General features: G+C 40.3%; 1 protein-coding gene and 1 long non-coding RNA gene across 4 annotated transcripts in view; one reads left to right on the forward strand and one right to left on the reverse strand.

Moving 5' to 3' along the window:
• adgrl1a (adhesion G protein-coupled receptor L1a) overlaps positions 1-11,292 on the reverse strand; it is a 184,162-nt gene extending 172,870 nt beyond the window's left edge. The window contains exons 1-2 of one of the 3 annotated variants that reach the window (XM_013135861.4): positions 10,638-11,291; positions 10,282-10,400 (exon numbers count right to left, since the gene is read on the reverse strand). The gene's annotated coding sequence lies outside the window, so the exon portion shown is untranslated. Of the gene's footprint in view, positions 1-10,281 lie in introns of all 3 variants that reach the window. The other 2 variants (XM_020051045.3, XM_013135862.4) reach the window with 2 other exon arrangements.
• Positions 10,987-15,862, forward strand: LOC109616344. The gene is made up of 5 exons (XR_002197449.2): positions 10,987-11,074; positions 13,478-13,681; positions 14,469-14,663; positions 14,768-14,847; positions 15,291-15,862. It is a non-coding gene; the product is annotated as an uncharacterized LOC109616344 (long non-coding RNA).
• Positions 15,863-19,383: the final 3,521 nt, after the last annotated feature.

Here is a 19,383-nt window from a genome sequence, read left to right on the forward strand (position 1 = left end):
CCCTTTGAGTAGAATCAGGTGATATCAAAAGAGCAGCAACATACGTTACTTGTTACTAGAAGTACTTGTATACTTTTTTTTGAATCATGTAATTCATGGGGTAAAGGGATAGGGGTTGGCTGTCAATATTTTGAATCAAACTGGCACATTTGCCGGTGAACCGAAAAGTAAACTCGATGCCCTACCTAGAAGATTTAAGTGCTTTTAAGACTACAAACTGTCAGAGCACTTAACGATCATCAGAAACACAGCTGATACATATAAATGACTCTTTAGCAAATTACTCCCTATCGAAAGAGCAACAACGGCATTTGATGAAGCAGTTTTGAAGGTTAAATACCTTACCGACATTACCACATTTATATCCTGAAACTGTACAATGTAAAATAACAGAAAGGGAGTGTGTATTTATCATTTATTTTATACATTGTCCATTCATTGTCAGAATTATTTGGTTATTGAAATATAGGCAAAGGTAACCATTGTATGATTTAATTTACATTTGTTGAAATAAGGAGCATCCTCAGAAACAAGATTTTTCTTTAATGAAATGTATGCCAGGATACACAGGTACAGAAATGTCAAAACACTGGCATCGGTCGATCGTGGTATATTAATATCTGTATATCTGGCTATCGGTATCAGTGTAGCCCAATCATCCACATTAAATTATTTAAGCTATGAGATCTGATATTTTACGTATAATAGCAATTGAACTGCAAGGAAACCAGTCATTGTGACTGTTTGTCAAGTCAGAGTACCTGGCTTGGGGGACCGTTGCTGTCCCTGTCCAGAGTCCTCCTGGTTGTGTTGCAGATCGAGATGATTCCTGACGATTTCAGCTGCCACTGTGCTGACCCCTCCCTTCCCCGTGTTGTCCCTCTCCTTGTCCATCAGGTCATGCTTCCGACCTGGACTAAGTTTAAATAGACTATAGACCCAGCCCACACGCATTTATTAATTATTACAATTATAATCTTAATATGTTCACCTGGCATAGCCAGAAGAGGACTGGTCACCCCTCTGAGCCTGGGTCCTCTCTAGGTTTCTTCCTAAATTTTGGCATTCCTAGGCCACATTTTTTGTTCCTAGCCACTAAAATTCAACACTTCAGTTGTTTGCTCCTTGGGGTTTAATGCCAGGTGTTTTGTAAAAGCACTTTGTGACATCTGCTGATGTGAAAAAGGCTTTACAAATAAATTTGATTGATTGATTGATTGAGTGGGGAGCAGACCACACGGCCAGTCTCTGATGAGAAATGTGTAGTCCCACTGTAACTGTAATTATTAATCCAATGCACTCACTCTCGCTCTTAGTAATATTATGTACAGTGTTGTAAAATGCCAATAATATTGATGTTAAAGGAAAATAAATGAACAGATAATTATTAGTCGTGTTTACAATGTTGTTGGGCTTCACTGGTTGCCCTTTTCACATGACAACGGAACACACATCTTACCATTGTGACTGCACAGCAGATATGGAAATTAATCAATATTTTTCCCATGTTTTCTCCTTGTGTATGTTTGTGGGAAAATATAGTACATCTATACTGTGATCAGTTTGGTGGAAACTGAAAACTAAAGCTCGAATTCCACCAACGCCTATTCTGAACTCTTGATTTCAAGGCCATACACAATGAATATGTACTGTACATAATCATGTTTTTTTCTTAATTTGGTCACATTGGTAAAAAATCTGAAACTGTTTATTCTGTCAGGGGAAGATTGCATTCCAATTTTCTCAGATTTTTGGTTGATTCTTTCTAGTGTGTGAAATTGTTCTCTTTGGTTCCCTCATTATTTGGTTGGGCCTATCTTTGTTTCTGCCTGTGGCTCTGTGGGTTTCTGTCTTCAAACCGCGCAGAACCAGCAGGCTTTGTTCAAACAAATGTCAGAAAGATTGTAGTTGAAGCTGCATTCCTATCTCATGATGCTGTAAATAATAAACATAAGGAAGTTACTGGGTGGGATGCAAATTGTACTCAAATATTTAAGACAATTTATCTTTTTAAGGATCGTGGATTTGGGGGATTGAGGGCTGACTGGACCCAGTTTCTGGATAATAGGGAACATGCTAGCGCACAGGATAGCATCGAAGAGTTTAGGAATAGCCCATTTAAATTTGTTATCATTTAATGCAGTATACCATCAACATCTAAATGGTTTGTATTCTCTCCCTCTCCAACCTGCTCAGGTACTTAAATGTGTTGTTCCATCTGCCTATGTTTTACGCTGTGGGTGTTTTGGAGGCTTATTTATGAATCATCATGAAAGCCACATTGGCTTTTCACCCTGTCTCCAAATGAGCCCCCATACTCCACCTCATTCTGTTTCTTCCATCTCTCCCCTCTTCCTCCATCCCCTCACATTACTCTGTTCCTTCCATCACGCCCCTCTAACTTCATCTCTTCACCTCTCTATGTTCCTTCCATTTCCCCCCTCTTCCTCCATCTCCCCTCCATCTCCCATCTCTCCACACACAGGCAAATAAACAGCTGCCTGAGGTCCCGTGTTGCTTCATTGTGGTGTCTTTTCTCTCACAGCTCTAAACCCTGGCTGACACACACAAACACACAGAAAAACACGCACACAAAAACACGTAGAACAACACACAAAAACACACAGAAAGACACACACACAAACAGGTAGAACACACACACACACACAAACACGTAAAACAACGCACACACTCACACACAAACACTCTCTTCAAACATATCTATTCCAGAGGGAATGTTGCTGACACAAATAACAGCTCCCCTCACACACAGCAGAGCCTGGCAGAGGTGCACAGTCCTCTGTGGACTGACTCATGTCAGTCTCAGGTGAGCATTACTACTGCCCTTACAGAGCCGGTAACCCCACACACACACACACACAAACACACACACACAAACCAGCACCATGGATTATCAAACCTTATGCATTATGAAGCCTGATGCTCCATCTGAGTCACTGATTGCTCTAAGAAGACTGTGAATAACTTGCTTTGCTCTGAGAGGGTCAATGGCAGTAAGGAGCAATGAGGAGCCAGTGGGCCATGTAAAGACTGGTCTATTAGGGGCCAGTGAAGGGAGAAGAAGTGTCTCTGTGTGGCACAGAGTGCAGGCTGACAATTTAATGAGGAAAAAGTTGTCAGTGTTGACACAGGTACATCGAGAGAAAAAGAGACCGTCAGACAGACAGACCGACCGACAGACCGACCTACCAAGTGTATAGACAAGTACTGAGAATAAGGAGGCTGATCGTGGGGATCATTCAAACATCTATCATGGAAAACCAACTCACATGATTTGCTAGAAACTAAGATGCAATTAAATATTTAATTCTACTCGGGCTGTATTATATAGATTATTTTGCTACTATTAGCCAACTTTCAGTTGAAGACGGTTTGTTCTATACAACAAATATTAAGATGTCTTTCAGCGATTTGTGCCGGAAATCTCTGTACACAAGGGACAAGGCTGAAACCAGTATTGGATGGCCGTGACCTTCCGCCCCTCAGACAGCACTGCATTAAAAACAGACAGGATTCTGTAGTGGAAGTCACTGCATGGGCTCAAAAACACTTCTGAAAACCACTGTCTGTGAACACAGTAGGTCGCTGCATACACAAATGCAAGTTAAAACCCCACCACACAAAGAAGAAACCGTTCATAAACAAGATCCAGAAACGCTGTCACCTTCTCTGGCCCAAGCTCATTTAAGATGGACTGAGGCGAAGTGGAAAACAGTCCTGTGCTCTGACTAATCAAAATGTGATTTTTTTTGTGGGAATCATGGACGCAGTGTCCTCTGGGCTAAAGAAGAGAGGGACAATCCAGCTTGTTATCAGCGAACAGTTCAAAAGCCAGCATCCATGATGGTATGGGGGTGCATAAGTGCACATGGCATGGGTGACTTGCACATCTATGAAGGCACCATTAATGCTGAAAAATATATACAGGTTTTGGAGGAACATATGCTACCATCCAGACAACGTCTTTTTCAGGGAAGGCCTTGCTTATTTCAGCAAGACAATTCCAAGCCACATTCTGCACATATTACAACATGGCTCCGTAGTAAGAGAGTTTGGGTGCAACACGGTGTATTGTTAAAAGAAGTGGTGATGCAACACAGTGACAAACATGGCCCTGTCCCAATTTCTTTTAAACAGGTTGCTGGCATCAAATTCAAAATGGCCATGTATTTTTCTAAAAACAATACAATTTCTCAGTTTCCTTTGTAATATTTTCAATTAAATATAGAGACGAATGTTTTGCATATTATTGCATTCTGTTTTTATTTGCAGTTTATGCAGTCGCAACATTTTGGGAAACAGGGTTGTACTTCCTAATGTTTTAACAAATGCAGTTACCTTGTTGTTATTGGAGCTACTGTATGAACATTTAGCACAACAAACGATTGCATCCTTCACAGAACAACCAGATTTAGTGGAGAGTTGAATTGTTAGCTTTTTCCACTGGTAAATAGATTAATGTTTTTGCCAAACGCAGCTGAAAATAACGCTAGGGTTAATGTAGTGTTTTTTGATTTGTCTAGTTAAAACGGCAATTGATTTTAATCTTGGTTATTGAAAACCACAGCTATGGAAATTATTATTGTGATCTGTCACTAGCAATCTCCTGTACAATGTCTACTCTTTTTAAACATGGTTACCTTGCTGTGGCATCCATCATAGAACTACTATATTTAGTGGAGAGTTGAGAAAGCATGAATTAAACTCATTTATGTTTGCCTTTTTGCCCAGTAAACACGAAGGTACAGAATTAGCATGTCAAAAGCAAATTATCAATGGAAATGGTAATTTCCATCCGTAAATATGTGTTAATGTTATTGGTTGTTGACATGTTTTGCACTAGAGGTAAACTAAAATATGGTGTTTACCAGTGAGATCTGTTGTAGTTAATTATGGGGGATTTTATGGACTGACCAATACAGAGGAAGTAGATTCTACCGCTAAATTCAATTTGACTCATTGTAGAGTCAGTTGAAGAGACCTTGTGTATTTATGACACAAATGTATCATTGCAAACATTGGTAATTGGTACATTAATTAGTTTGCTATGGTAAAATGCCCCTTCGAGCCATTTAATGTTCCACTAAAATGAACACACATGAATGAAAGCTTCTCATTTCTTTACCCTTTGTGGGCAAGACCAGGATAGGAAAAGGATTGGTCTGACTCAACCAGTTTGGACCCTCCCAGCAGCTTCATTACTACCAGTGGTTCTCCAGCCGATACCCTCGGTCAATCTATCAGAAAAACATAGGGATTGATTGAACAAGCTATTAGGTCAATCGATTCCTGTTTCTTTTCATCTGGTCCAGTTGTACTTTCTCAGATGGGCAGGTTCAGCAGGCAGCCCATTTAGCTTAACGAGAAGGAAAGCTTCACTTGGATGGTGCTAATGGTTCTCCTCTCCGTTCTTTCTCCCTCTTTCTCAAAATGTATTTTCTTTTACTGTCTCTGGATAAAACAGACATGGGAAAATGGAGTCAAGTGTAAAGAGTACAGAATCCTGACCTTAAAGGTATTGTCAATAAAAAACTGTATATTCTTGCTTTATTGTTGATAGGTACTTGGAATACAAATAGGTTTGATGACTTTTAAAGAAATAACAGAAGATATCAAATCTATAAAATAGTTATTTTTATTAAAATATTTCAAGGCATAATTTAAAGCAGTTCTGAGATCCCAAACTAGAGGTAGCAACCCCAAGTGGTTTCATTAGAAACTTCATTAGAATTTAATTTCAAATTATGCAAGAAACCTCCAACAGCAGAAAAATGTATAAGTAAAGCACAGAGCAGTTTCTATTATCTTCTACAAAATGTGGGACTACCTTTTTTTTTTTAAATATCCCACAAAATATTGCCTTCCAGGTTTTATTTTCCCTCGCAAAAAATAAACAACATTTCACAATCTTTGTGTCTCTTTCAGATAACATGGTGGACATTACCAGGCAGTAAATATATCAAAACAAGGTCAAAGGCAAAGGTAGGTTTGTGAACCCCTGAGTTGTTATATGAATTCATAAGCTCCTTTGAACTATAACAGCCCTTCAAGTAATATTCATACTTTGTTCCTAAGGAAAAAATATTTAGCAGTAGCAGGGAAGCAAGAACACCTTCCATAACAGATTCCCTCATAATATGACAGACTTATTGCATCCAGAATGATTAATAACTTATCATTATTAAGTACAATTCCTTTATTCTGTTTAAAAACATCCACAACGGACCCCTTGGCACGCTTTACAAAAACACCACCTTACAACTCTAAATATACAATATTTGTGGAGAAATGAAGGAGGCGGAAATTGCCTGGTATTGTGCTCAGCTTTAAGGGCAGAGGCAGGGAATGCTATGCTGCAGGATATACCATAACAATTATTAAGACGCTGGCTAGAGCCACTGTAAATGAGACTGGCTAAATTAAAACCTTTTCCCCCCTGTGAATGGAATAATCAGGCATGTAAAGGGCAATTAGTATCTGTGGGTTGCAGGGTGATTGTTTGGACTGGCGGAATTTCCTACAACACTACAGCAATGGAGCTAGTTAACACCAGTTCTCACTTTTACATACACACACACGCACACGCAAACACACACTACTGTAAACCTAGGCAAATCCAAATGAGTTGCTTGGTTGGCTGAGTGGTCCATTGATTGGGCCTTTGTCTTTTCACAGCTGTAAACCAAGCCCCTTCACAGTCGATAGACACAACCCAAATACGGAGGGCAAACAATCCACTGTGTTCCAACATGGACCCATCAGGCTAATTCAACAGCCCACTCCATTTATGAAAGAGTACTCCTCATTGATTTTCCCTGTTTGTGTTGTCCACTTGTTGAATCGGACCATTTCCCAGTCTTACACACAGACACCGAACACTGGGTCGGGGGGCCTTGCCATGTTCCAGGTGTAGCAGCTTGTGTAGGATGTAGTAGACCTTGTGTGACTGGTTCACATAAAGGTGCTGGTGCTGGGAGGCGGCGGTTCCAGGCTACTGCATTCACAGACACATATCCCCCTGCAGCACTCCACCGCACAAAGGCCCTGACTGAGCCCAAGTCTGGGAATGGCCCCGACAGAGACGCTCCGTACCATCGCCTTTGTGCCCTCACACAACAACGTGGACAGTTTCTGCTTGTTGACCATTGGGGACAAATCTACAACCCCCCATCTGTGCAATTATTCATAAACATTCACAAACTTCATCATGATGGAAACCCCCAAAAAAATGCTTTGAAAGATTTTTAAAAAACACAATATTTTTTAGGGTGCATTTAAACACGATAATGACTTCCGTCAACAGCTGTTACTACCGTCCTTGTATGTCCGTGCTTTTTACCAGCTGAAATAAATACAAAGTTGCCCATCGACTCCCCCTACAATCCCCCACAATAACTGTCATTAGAATCATAATGGATTTCTGTGTCTGAACAAACCTTATCACACTACACGGCTGGTAAATAACCAGCGAGGACTGAGCTGTCAACAGCAGGTAAACACCCTGACCAATGGGAGAGAAGATGATAGAGCAGGACAGAGACATAGACAGCCAGACAAACAGAGAGAGAGAGAGAGATCCCAACAGACACAGACAAACAGAGACAGAAAAGTGGCGACAGAAAAAGAACGAACAGAGCCATGTAATATAAAGCACACAATAGTTTCTAGGTCAGATGAAAGAAAAATACTTGCATGTGACATTATTTTAAAGAAAAGGTATAAAATATTACTGGCCACTGCCTATATAACATCATATGAGACAATGGCGTACAGCGGCACTGCACTTAACACTATAAAAAATGGATGTATTCATCAGTGAACACCTCAACCTAATCCAAGAGAAGGGACCAGAGTGTGCTGATGTATACTCAGTTTAGGTTACTAACTCAAATAGACGCCTTTGCTTCATTTATGGATCATTATGTAGTGTTATAGCCTTTAGTTTTTTTTTTCAATATAAAAAGGCTAATTAACATTGATTGAACATTACAGTTGTTACACAACCCTATACAACTATTAGCATCAGTTCAAAGTGGACTGAAGATGCAGTAGGTGCCCGACAGGGTACTGGGTAATATCCTGGGCCGTTAGCGTGCAAAATCAGTAGTGTACCTTTTGACATACTTTGTATTAACTTATCCGTTTGGTTGACCACATGATTAGTAAAGGTAAACTTTTTATTAACTTATACATTCAGTCAGCCATATGGGTAGTTAAGTGAAACAATCCAATGAATATGCTGAACAGGGTGGATAATGCTAGGGAGATATGGAAAGGGTCGTAGGTACCAACTGAGATCCGTTATATCCTATATATTCACTCGGAAATATTATATTAATCTATTTAGATGTACTGTATGGAGACAATTTTTGGAGTAGCTAGACTGAGCAATTTATAGAGCTATTTAATTTGCAATTAACAGGTAGGTGGTCTCTTGTTGTGGCTATCATAGTCCTGTAAATTCTTTGTGTGACAGATGGTTACCAAGGGCAACAGCACAGGGAATTATACTGTTCAGGTGCAGGTTTTTTTTTTTTGAGGTGCTGATTGATCTGTACTGCCAGTTTAGATTTAGGTTTAAAATTGATGACATTCTTTAAAGAATAGGCAACGCATTCAAATGGTTTCTATCTTGATCACCATGTAAAATTCGGATTACATTATGTGATATATATCTAGCCCGGAGTATTAGTTGTCCAATTGAAAGACAATAATAGTTTTTCTGATGGTTATGTGACATGAGCCAGAAACATAAATCCTTCTGTTTTGTCTTCCAGGAGAGAAGAGAATGCTTGACTGTCGACCAATTCTAGAAGGATGCTTCTTGAAGGTACTGATAGAGCCTTTGGCCGTACAGCAATGGTCAAAATAACTGCCAGTTATTATAATCTTTTAATATCACTACTTATTTGTGGAGAGGCAAACAAAACATAATTCTAAAACTAACTCTGGTATTTAATAACTTAGCTAGCCTACAAGAAACTGATAGTCATTGGTAGAAAATCTAAAAGTACCTTCAAAAGGGGTTCCCTTTTCCGAAAAAATAGAGAGACCGAATATAATATGCTTATGGTGTTATAGGCTACCATTGAATTCTCATGCCCTTGCTCTAAAAAGATCAGAGAAATTACAGGCCTATTTCAGTAGTGAATATGTTAGTATGAAACTGAAAGAATATGCAGTGTATAGTTTATAGGCTGGGTTATGGTTTAACGAGTTTGAGGATTAACGCTTTAGTCCCACACTTTGGGGACGGACGAGTAGTTCACTTTTGAGCTCTCCATCGCTCTAATGCGGCTTTTCTTGTATAACACGCAATGAGCCCCCTAATGATTAACGGTGCACTGTATCTCCGTAAGACATCCTGCTACTGTGCTGCTGCTACTGCTGGATGAAGGGAAATAGACGGAGGGAGGTGTACATCACAACGCTTAAAGCTGCCTCCTCTCTTCATCGCATTTTTCTTGCACACCGGCTTCTTTTTTCCTCATGGGTGGTTGAAAAGGACCTGGGCAGTCGTCTGATATTGCCGTGTAAATTATGTGAACCCCCTGTGCTCTAAGCCAGGCAATTCGTCCAGGCAAGCTTATCGTGACAGTTCATCTCTCACTCATTTATTCACATTCAGTGTTGAGGAAACTGGCTCACTATTTTTCCCATGTCATCTGCGTGCACGTCATGCCCGTGAATGGTACAACTCCTGGTACATGACCAGTCTGGGGCACGGTCAGACAAATTCAAATCAAATAAGAATCGGTCGTTTCTGTGGTTTTGCGCATAACCATAAATATCAAAAGCATTGTTTACAATGTAGCCTACATTTATTATGAGGTTGTAAAATCAAAAGTGGATTATAGCCAAGACATCGTTTTCAATTTCTGGGACATTATTATGTAGCCTAGCAGGCAGAGGCTCTTAACATTAATTAACTTTAACAAGGGTCAATTGAATTAATGCATTGCACGTTGCACTTTAGACATTTGTCCAATATAAATGACCTTATAATGTCCCTTTTGCCAAACACGAGCCTAGAAGCACACAAACACACACACGCAAACCACACGTTTTAAAGATGAAGCGTCTGATATTGACGCATCGTAAACATGTACTCCAGCTGTTCAATTATGCATAAAATATCTATAAATTAAAAAGACCATGGTGGGAGTCCTATTCCATGGTAACGTAAAGTGAGTGTAGCATCCTGTAGACCCAAATAGGTTACGAAGGATAGACATTAAAATGCCTTGATTCGTGTCCTACCTTGATTACTCTCCTTCCTTCGTTGCTCAGTCTATCTCATTCATTCTTCCTTGTCTCTCTTTTCACTCAGTCTCATTCCTCCCCTCTGGTTATCCGTCGTTTCTCCTTTCTTGTTCCTTCTTCGTGCGGATGCATAAAGATTAAAAATTAATAACCTGCTATCTTCGAGACAACCACTGCAAATAAAATTGGGAAAATCCTCCCGGTTAAAAATGACAAAAAACAGTGGCGAAGTATCGCTGATATCTTAGGTCTATTCTCGTGGAATTAAAAAGATATGCATCAAAAATAAATAACAGAGACGCGACCTCGCCTCATTTTAAGACAATGTTTCGTTGAGGCGCGTAACGACTCACCCAGTTTTCCATGATAAGCAACGTCTCTACCACGTTAACCACAATAACATACAGGCTAGGCTACTCGAATTCGTGCTGCGCAGTCCTTTTGAAATGGTAGTAAGCTATTTGAAATTGAGAAACTTCTTTTGTGAGGTCATGCTAAATATTGGCGGTTTTTATGGCTAGAGAGATTGTGTTGAAATACCGACGCGGTTTTAATGCAGGAGGTTAAGAAATTCCATTCCATGTCGACTCTTAATGCAGATATCGCAAGTCTGTGAAGAAAACACTGTATCTGATCAAAGGTCTCTATCCCGACTCATGTCCTTACGCGTGGAAAAAGATCAGTCGTTCCTTCCCTTTCTCCGTCAGTAATGTGGAAACGTCTCTCTCGCAGATAGCCTACATAGGACTCCAAAGCACTCAAGTCGCATATTCTCGCACATCTGAATGAAGTAAATATTCCAAATAATTGTGCGTAATCATAGATTGATGGTCTCCCGCAGCTGAGGTCAAGTTCCTCAGATATGCCTAATATTATTGATTAAAAGGTGGACGTTGGATTTTGTTCAATTGAAAAGCTCTCATGCGGCGAGAAAATAACGAGTATAGGGCCTACCCTGACATCCAAAAATATTTGGGCCAGATCTGGCACACATCCGCCACTTCTCTCCGGCCCACATTAGTTTGGGATTTCCGGAGCTGCAGTGGCACAGCTGCGGCTACACTAAAGTCAGCCAGAACCTAACCACTGTATAATTGCATGGCAGGCAGTAATTCAGCATGGTCCCCAGAACTGGGACATACAGTGAGGAGAACAAGTTTTTGATACACTGCCGATTTTGCAGGTTTTCCCACTTACAAAGCATGCAGAAGTCTATCATTTTTATCTTAGGTACTCTTGTACTGTGAGTGATGGAATCTAAAACAAAAATCCAGAAAATCACATTGTATGATTTTTAAGTAATTAATTTGCATTTTATTGCATGACATAAGTATTTGATACATCAGAAAAGCAGAAGTTAATATTTGGTACAGAAACCTTTGTTTGCAATTACAGAGATCATACGTTTCCTGTAGTTCTTGATCAGGTTTGCACACACTGCAGCAGGGATTTTGGCCCACTCTTCCATACAGACCTTCTCCAGATCCTTCAGGACTTTCAGCTCCCTCCAAAGATTTTCTATTGGGTTCAGGTCTGGAGACTGGCTAGGCCACTCCAGGACCTTGAGATGCTTCATAGGGAGCCACTTCTTAGTTGCCCTGGCTGTGTGTTTCGTGTCGTTGTCATGCTGGAAGACCCAGCCACGACCCATCTTCAATTTGCTCTTACTGAGGGAAGGAGGTTGTTGGCCAAGATCTCGTGATACATGGCTCCATCCATCCTCCCCTCAATACAGTGCAGTCATCCTGTCCCCTTTGCAGAAAAGCTTCCACAAAGAATGATGTTTCCACCTCCATGTTTCACAGTTGGGATGGTGTTCTTGGGGTTGTACTCATCCTTCTTCTTCCTCCAAACACGGCGAATGGAGTTTAGACCAAAAAGCTCTATTTTTGTCTCATTAGACCACATGACGTTCCCCCATTCCTCTTCTGGATCATCCAGATGGTCATTGGCAAACTTCAGACAGGCCTGGACATGCACTGGCTTGAGCAGGGGGACCTTGCGTGCGCTGCAAGATTTTAATCCATGACGGCATAGTGTGTTACTAATGGTTTTCTTTGAGACTGTGGTCCCAGCTCTCTTCAGGCCATTGACCAGGTCTTGCCGCGTAGTTATAGGCTCAACCCTCACCTTCCTCATGATCATTGATGCCCCACGAGGTGAGATCTTGCATGGAACCCCAGACCGAAGGAGATTGACCGTCATCTTGAACTTCTTCCATTTTCTAATAATTGCGCCAACAGTTGTTGCCTTCTCACCAAGCTGCTTGGCTATTGTCCTGTAGCCCATCCCAGCTTTGTGCAGGTCTACAATTTTATTCCTGATATCTTTACACAGCTCTCTGGTCTTGGTCTTGGTCTTGGTCTTGGTCTTGGTCTTGGTCTTGGTCTTGGTCTTGGTCTTGGTCATTGTGGCGCGGTTGGAGTCTGTTTGATTGAGTGTGTGGACAGGTGTCTTTTATACAGATAACGAGTTCAAACAGGTGCAGTTAATACAGGTATTGAGTGGAGAACAGGAGGGCTTCTTAAAGAAAAACTAACACCCCTCACATTTTTGCAAATATTTGATTATATATTTTCATGTTACAACACTGAGGAAATGACACTTTGCTACAATGTAAAGTAGTGAGTCCACTACTGCACTTCCAGTGACCAATATGAGAGTGTGAGATCGATAACACCAAATTTAAAGAAAAACTAACAGGTCTGTGAGAGCCGGAATTCTCACTGGTTGGTAGGTGATCAAATACTTATGTCATGCAATAAAATGCAAATTAATTATAAAAAAATCATACAATGTGATTTTCTGGATATTTGTTTTAGATTCAGTCTCTCACAGTTGAAGTGTACCTATGATAAAACCTCTACATTACAGACCTCTACATGCTTTGTAAGTAGGAAAACCTGCAAAATCGTCAGTGTATCAAATACTTGTTCTCCCCACTGTATATTGTCAGTTTAAATAAGGATCTCCTGAGCCAGAAGTTCACTGAGCATTTTTCATTGGGCCCTGAAGTGATTCACACACTGTAAAAAAATATTTGATCATTAAGTCATGATAAATAATTTATTTAATTTACTTCAACTTAACAATGATTTAAGCAATGTCAACTGAATGTTTTGAGTGTTCAATATTCCAAATCAGGTTTTTAAGTTGGAAAGAACATAACACTGCGAATACGCTCTGTGCACAGCATCATGACCAGAAATCGGCACATCCACTTCCGGCGAAACATCACTCAGCCTCCATTATTTTAAGCCGATGCCTCCAAGACCTTCCACGTCTGAATATCGGTGACGTACACAGGATTGTCGACTCCTGTGCAATGGCTCCAAACTCCAAGAGGAATAAAGGATTCAATTTTTTTACATTTCATCCTATATCCACAATTATTAGGGTAATTACTACGTTGTTTTTGATGGTAGCATCTTTGCTAGAGCTAGCTGCTAGCTTATTTTACTGGTACTTACTTGCTGTAACTGTTGTACTATGTCAAAATAATTTGATTGATTCTGCTTTTCTCAGTATTTAATAAAGATCAGGTGTCAGGAGAGGTAATCATCAGGGCACAGTGTCACAGGTCCCTGAAGAAATCGGAGAAAGCGCACAGTTTGAGTGTTTGGTGAAGATATAGGGATAGGGGTAACATTAGATAAGATATGTTGTTGTTACGTGACTTTCACAATCCAGTGTTAAGTTCAGCTCAACACTGTACATAAACTACTGAATGGCTGAAAATAGCTGTTGACTTTACTCTGCCAGTCCCCGCTGGCCTTCTGGACTTTGTTCACGTCTACTGTCTCTTTATCTTATGCTACGCTACTATGCTGTTGTAACCCAGTGTTAACGTTCTTGGGGGTTCAGTTAAGGTCCATGATGATGAACATAAAACACAAGCACAAACGTATGTTTTATATTCAGCTACTACTGTAGAAGTGCACATTTTTGTACATGGAAATAAAGTATTAGTTCTAGGCCTACAGTACTGTAGTTTTCTTCATACATGTTTAGCGTGACTAAAATGTAGTAGAAACAGTGGCCAGGCAGGTACGTTTATTTAGCTGGATCCCCACAGGGTTAATGCTCTCTTACTTCCTTGCTATGCTTTTTCTTTCATAAAGTATCCAGTGAATGATCAAGCCTAGATAGGCCTGAGAATTTACTTAGACAACTTTATTTTGCAGGTGGTCCTGAAAGATTCAAACCCTGTGGAGTTAATACATCATAGATGCTCATGTATTGCGGGAGCAGCACTTTGCAACTACTGTGTTGCATTGTTGTTTCAGTCTGCACATTGTAGTCAGCTGAATTTGTCTGCAGTTCCCCCTGTCTTAAGCTGCACTGAGGGAGAACAACAATGGCACAAGCCTAGAACTTTGGTGATTATAATGTTTATTATGATTGTGGTTGTAGTTGTTATTATTATTAAATCTGTATTTACAAACTGATTTCGGGATATGCTGAAACCCAATATGCCCAACAGGGTATAAAGCCAGGCCCAGTGGACAGGATGGTTGTACTCTCTGCTAAACCCAAGACTCAAGCAACAACAGAGGGAGTCAAGTAAGTCACATATTTTAGATGTATTGGAATGTGTGAATATTATTTGAAATTTGTTTGCTTCCTGACCTTCCAAGTAACGTAAGTTTTTACACAAAGGAGCACACTGTACAAAGGCCTCAGCGGGGATTTACCTGATCTCTCTGTGCTTCAGGTAAATCGGGATAGAGTAACATGTAAGGATAATGGTTTTTAAAGTATATTTTGGGTGGGTGGGTGTGGCTCTTTATGCCTTTAATGAACAGGACAGTAGAGACTGACCGAAAGGAAATGGGAGTGAGAGAGACTAAATGGGACCGTGAAAAGACCGCAACCCGGAATCGAACCCGATTCCCATACCATATCAAATAAATAGCCAATTTGGTCTTTTGTTATTACTCCGTGTGATGTGAAATTGTAGTTACTTGGTATTTAAGTATATTGTTAAAATACTAGTCCATCTCCAGGTGACCGAGGCCTACAAAGAGTTCCCCCCGGCTGATTAACCAATAATCTGCAGTATGGCCATCAGCGGTGACGTCCTTCTCACCAACTCAAGCCTCAGGATGGTCCAAAGTGGAAGCCCACTGTCTTATCAGCAGCCAGCAGCAACAAGGAGAGACCACTCCTTTCATGTTGCCCCACCATGGCCCTCTCTACCCCTTCAGGGATACCATCTAGATGCAATTTGGGAATACTGCCCAATAAAACGCGTCAATCATTACCCCTGTGGATTTGTAATCCACCCTGATGCTCCCTGGTTGTGGGCGTCTCCAGACGGACTTGTTTTTGATCCTTCAGAGTCAGTTCATTTTGGGCTTATAGAAATGAAATGCCCCAACCTAAAAAGTTATGTGGACTGTACCTTAAAATTTAATCTGGCAATGTGGAACTAAAGAAATCACATGCATATTACTGGCAGGTACAGGGTCAGATGCTCATTACCGGTTTGACATGGTGTGATTTTGTCATTTCGGTTGAAGATGACCTGCTGATTCAGCAGATTTACAGGGACAATGATGTATGCAAAGTCATCAGAGAAAAAATTGACTGTTTTTATTTCTATGTTTATATGGCAAAATGCATGTAAAGTGTCTGTCCCATACAATAAATAACAGCAATTCATTGTTACGTTCTTGTCTTTTTTTTTTATTCTCACACAAAATATAAAATAAAACATAAAATAATGAAAAATGTATGAAAGACCTGTAAGTTCACTGTTTGTTACTTTAAATAAGCATTAATAGTACAAGTTTTGGGTTTGTAATAAACTGCCCCGTCTTCCTTTCAGCCTGTCTAACGTAAACAAATTCTGTTACACTGTTGTAAACATCAATGTTGGAAGTTCGAGCAAGAAAGGTAGTTTGACCTTGAGTCCCGCCCTACCTTCTATATCATTAGTCAGACATATTACAACAGCATGCTAGTTTAAGTTGATGAAGACAGTGTCGACCCAAACAGATTTTGCTGCACTTATTAAAGGACATTGGTCTTGTTTATTTTACAAGCATGGTGCAGGATTTCGTAATGAATACAATACAGCGGCGTAACCATGGACTACATAACGTTACTTGAGTTTAGTCAATCCTCTGACAACCCGACATGCACACAAATACAGCTGGAAATGCAGTTTCCTTGCTATCAAACGTATCCAGTTGTCATTTCATTTAGTAAATATTTGATTAATGCTCCCAGTTATGGAGAGGGGGATGGTGGTGTCAAACAGTTTGTTCTCTTTGACTCTTCTAATCATCCTTTCTACATGCACCCTCAGCCGAGCTATGGGTTGGGTCTGTAAGACATTCTCCTCTGGCATCTGAGCCCTCTGAGTGACAAAAGCTACATGATAAACAGTCCCAGGTACCAGGTCATCCACCAGGAATCCTTTGTCAACCATAATGGCCATCTCGGGGGCTTAAAAGAGATGTAATTTGTGACTGGCGAAACACTTCCTTGTCACTCATGGAGCCTTCAAAGAGGGTAGATACAAATGTAAGGGCTCCGTGAGGGGACATGCCAACCATGGCCTTGAAGGTGCTGTGTGACTTGTAGGTTGAGAAAACCTCATTCTGCAGCAGGAGGGAAGAGGGTGTCTGACATCTAAGTTCTGTGCAGTCAGCGATTACTTAGGGGTTGGTGTATCGGCCATCAAGAAAAGGAACAGCTCATCTATTGGCAGCAGTTTCTAATGGGTGAGAAAAGTGCAAGGATTTAGTACAGATTAAAAAAATATTAGACACCCCTGCCCTTTGCCTCACAGTGGTTTGATCCACTGCCCCCCAACCCTCAGCAGGGGCACATCCTGCAGGTACAGTGTATATGGGAATCTGTCAATCTGTCATTGGTGGTGGACTTTCAGTAAGGCAGTCAAACAAAGCATATGTTAGACATTTCTTTACTTCTACCACTCAATATAATAAAAAATAAATAAATCTAACAATCACCAGCCTTCACTTTCGCTGCATTGAATTAAAGGTCACATTTTATGTTAGCTAGCATTTAGCTGATCCTTGGTAGCAAGCTACAGTAATATCAACCAGCTTTTGCAGCTGTTTTAATTTGAGTCAATGAGAGAAGCTTGCACTGCAGTGTAAGTAGTGTTCCTTAGCTGGCAAGGTGACATGTGTTCGTGTCTACTGTCTGAAAGGCACTCAATTCACATAGCTAACGTGAGGCTAGTAAATTTGTTTTATGTTGGTAGGGTTCACACACAATAGCTGAATTTGCAGAGCTACAGTAGCAAGCAAACTGATGGCGCAGACTAAAACAGTATTAGCAAAAATTGCTCTTGAGAACATTTTATGTAATTGTCCCCTCCAAACTTCGCCCTGGCACCAGCGCCCGGCGGCAGGGGGTGGGGTATTTTGACCCATTACTCACTGTTAATTATTTAAGATCTACTCCATTCGCCTTATTCACCTACGGCACTTCCTTTTAACCAAAACGAGGCTGAGGGGTACGGAAGTAACTTTGACTTCTGTCATAACATTACCTACAATGCCGCCGCATTGTTGTGTTCCCAAATATACGTCTTCAAAGAGAAAGAAATCCTATTGTTAAGAATTTATACGTGTATCAGAGTTTCTGAAGAAGGACGAGGCTCCGGTCCAAATTGAAATTTAGCACAAAGATTTATTAATAAGAATTGATAAGTCAAAATACATGAAATACACTGCAGCGGTCAAATATTTGCTCAACCCTCGAGCTTCCACAAAATATTTGCACCGAAAGAAGATCGAACATTGGTTTTAATACTTCCGCCACAGGGGCGGTTACTTTTCACTCTCGTGAGTAAAACCCATCCTTGTTGGCTCTTCGTTGGCCTGGTGACATGTTGGACGAATCTCTTGGTTTTCGCCATCCAATGAGGAAGGACGTGCTCTCACTCTCGGTCATAGATCAACAGGTTATTTGCATACAGGTGTGAAATCTTAACCAGGTTACAGTAATTTACATTCTATTGTCCTAACCTAGACTAGAATATCAGGGGGCTGGAGACAGAAGGTCTCTTTGTGCTGTATAGGAGGCAGTTTCATTTGTATGTTAATTGTGGGGTTTTAATCCTGTCTCTCTATCTGAGCCAGGTGTAAAGTCTGAGTGAGTGTGGCTGAGTGTAATGTAAACTTTTTATGGTTATTGTATTCAATCATATTTCCCTAACCTGGCTGCAGCATACAATTTAATAAAACAAAAACATAAGAATACATGGTTATTAAATCAGCATTATTTAAACTACATTTATCTCAACAATCCCCCGTTTCACACCATTTATGGTGTGAAAATAACAATAAATGTCACTGAGAATAAGATCATTACCTAAACAGAAATATGACAAATGTAAACATCAATTATTGTAGACCAGTTGTAAAAATACTTCATGGTAGATTGCTGGAAAGGAATGTAAACAAGTTGTAAAGAATAGAGTACACCTTGATTTATACAAGAGATTCAGTTTCTTCTCCGACCTCGTTATCTGACTCCTCATCTTGCATCCAAGGTGACCAGAAAGAGAGACAAAGGTTTTCTGGTGTAATGTAAACTTTTTATGGTTATTGTATTCAATCATATTTCCCTAACCTGGCTGCAGCATACAATTTAATAAAACAAAAACACAAGAATACATGGTTATTAAATCAGCATTATTTAAACTACATTTATCTCAACACTATACAGGTCAAACCTTCCATCGTTTCCCCAAAGGTCCTCTACTTTGCCGTGAATGGATTCATAAAATAAGAAGAGATCACAGTCGCTAATTTCAAGGTAAGATATTAACATTCGTTTACGATGCTAACATTAGCCATATTTACGTTAACTGTCATAGAGATAGCTAGCTAAACCTTCTGGCTAAATAGACATGACTTAATTAGTCACGAACCGGTCCTTTTTAAGTTATAACAAGCGAAGGGCTGATTCGGGGGTAACGTTAAGCAAGTTGTTGCTCTTTTTACTAGCCTGGTCAGCTAACATCCTGCCGCGTGTCTTACAGCAAAATATAAACAAGACGTGATCTGTGCCTGTTTATGATAATAACCATTGCTAATCTAGACCATGTTATGC

The sequence above is a fragment of the Esox lucius genome, chromosome 11, assembly GCF_011004845.1.
Source record: "Esox lucius isolate fEsoLuc1 chromosome 11, fEsoLuc1.pri, whole genome shotgun sequence".
NCBI lineage: Eukaryota > Metazoa > Chordata > Actinopteri > Esociformes > Esocidae > Esox > Esox lucius.